Below are 2762 nucleotides of genomic sequence, written 5' to 3' on the forward strand. Positions count from 1 at the left end.
AAATTTTAAATTATTTCTAACGTCCGCCAATTAAAAATTACATAAACAAAAATAAATCGTACTTTTTTCAATACATAAACGGAGCTGAAACACTAACAGCAATGTTCTCGAAAATAAAACTTCAAATCATTTTCAAAGCCCGCCAATTAACAATTATTCATAGCATCAACTCGCGCGTAATACAAAGATAAATAATGATTATAAACATTGACACTTTATAACTGATTCCGGAAGAAAGATTTTGAATATGATGTCTCAACTAAGGAGAAAGCATCGAGGAAAAAAAGAGAATTTGTTACTTTTAATTGTTTATTTACTTACGACGCCATTAAATACAACCTTGACAACTACACAATTTATTAATTTTTCTTGAATGTTGACTGTTTCGTTTACATTTGGGGGGGATGAAACGCCTTAAGTCATGCCAGATGCAAAAATGGAAAGTCACACAACTTCATTTACAGAGTTGAAGATAAAAGGGAGAAGTAACTTCACTAAAGTAAGGACACCAAGCTAACCCAATTAATGTGAACAGTCCCGATTTCAGCATTTTGTTCCCATCAAGTTTTTTTTTTTTTTAATCATTTTCCCCATTAAAGGGTGGTGGTTATGTCCCCCTTCCCTTTTCCAAAAAAAAAAAAAAAAATCTTTGCCAGATTATACTTTTTTAGAAAAAAAAAAATCATCTCTCATTCGGAACTCCAGCGCTCGAACGCTACAACAAAACTGCCGATGAAACTAAAACATTGCCACGTTGCGTTCCACGTGTGTCTGTTGACGTAAACACAGGCAGTTTGTTCTGAGTATTTATTAACGCAATCGATGAGTCTTAGTTTGCTTTCAGCTACAGAAATTAATTCGTCCCTTAGTAGTATTCTCGAGCTTCTCAAAATAATGTTAGTTTTCCTTGTTTCCTTCTAAAATATGAGTTGATTGAAAATAGTGAAAGCGAAAACTGGATTAACAAACTTGGATAACGTTATACAAGGTAAAAAATTTTATTGTTTTGTATGAATTTGTAACAATATGAGTTTTTTTTTTTAATCTTAAATTAATTTAAAAACATCTTTTACAACAGCATTTAGTTGGAATGGACGGTATGCAAAATATTTTCTTGACTATATTATCGTAGAACAAAATGAAAAATGTTTCACTGAGAAAGAATTTACTTTATTCCTTTTATTCTCAGCTGAAAGGTTTCGCCAAATTTGTTTAGGGTTATAGTTTTAGTATTGTGCGAGCAAAGTAGCCTTCGCGAGATTTCGCGTTTTTAGTTAAACCATTTTTAATTTTTATCATGAGTGGAATAAAATGGTAGTAAGATTACAGAATTCGATAAGTAAAAAGAAATAATGGTCAATCAACTGAAAAGAACACTACCACCATATATCCGTAAGAATTCTGTAGATGATTTGCATAACTTGACATAATTAAATCGTAACTCAGAAATTAGAAAAATCGATACAGAAAAATTTTAAATTAACCGATTCGGGAATTCGAGAGAAATAACTCAGCTACAAATGCAAAACAATAAGCGCTAGCCAAGCAAGGCAAAGAAGTATCATCTTCTTTCGATAATAATTTGTAATGTCATATTGAATTTTCTAGCATTAATTGTTGTTCTTGTCAGGCCACAATTATTTAGTTTTATCAAGAATTGATAAATATCGAATTCAACATCGTGGAAATAGCTGCTTAGAACTACGAACTACGTAATTTGCATTAATCTTTGACGTTTAGTAATGCTTCTTGAATTCTCGTTTCTTTCTACGTGGGCCAGAATATTCACAAGACTTTGAAAATTAATTTAAAAAGAATAAAGCGAAAAATATCATACATACGAACAAAAATCACAACACTTTTAGCATTTTCTTCGTTACCACATGCGTTTTTTTTAGTTTTTAAGTCGGCCATTAGACAGTGACTGCAGTGCCCCCTATAGTTCGTTGGAGTTGCGAATAATTAAATGCGTAATTCGCAACTCCAGCGCTCGAATAATCTACCTTGAGGTGATTTACAAAATTAAAGAAAAAGGTAAAACAATGCGTTCCACGTGTGTCTGTTGGTAAACATAGGCAGTTTGTTATGAGTATTTATTAACGCATTCGATGTGGCTTAGATTGCTTTTCAGTTACAGAAATTGTTCCGCCCTTAATAGTATTCTCGAGCTTCTCAAAATAATGTTAGTTTTCATTATTATTTCTTACTAAAAAGCAAGTTGATTGTTAAATGGTGAAAGCGTAAACACAAGAAAACTCTGGACTAAACAACTTGGATAACGTTATACCAGGTAAAAAAATTATATTGTTTTGTGTGAATTTGTAAGAATATGGGGTTTTTTCTTAAACCTTAAATTAATTTAACTAACCATATTTTACAGCAGCATTTAATTGGAATGGACATTATGCAAAATATTTTCAGGAATACATTATTATCGTAGAACGAAATGAAAAATGTTTAACCGAGAAAGAATTTACTTGAACTAGGGGGCTATCGCCCCCTGCTCGCTATCGCTCGCCAACCCCCGGAACTGCTTACGCAGTTCCCTGTGGATCGCTTCGCGATCCATGCTCGCTTCGCTCGCTCGCTGTATGCCAATACATTAGCCTAGCTAAAATTTTCCGTAAAAATTAAAGTTGGTAATTGCATTTAGGTCACCATCCATTTAACCAATATGAAAATTACGTTCATAATGTTAATTTGTCTGCTTTAGCCAGATTTTCGACAGTTTAACTTTGCTGTATGTAAGATGACTGCCTTGG

The sequence above is a fragment of the Uloborus diversus genome, chromosome 2, assembly GCF_026930045.1.
Source record: "Uloborus diversus isolate 005 chromosome 2, Udiv.v.3.1, whole genome shotgun sequence".
In the NCBI taxonomy this organism is placed as follows: Eukaryota; Metazoa; Arthropoda; class Arachnida; order Araneae; family Uloboridae; genus Uloborus; species Uloborus diversus.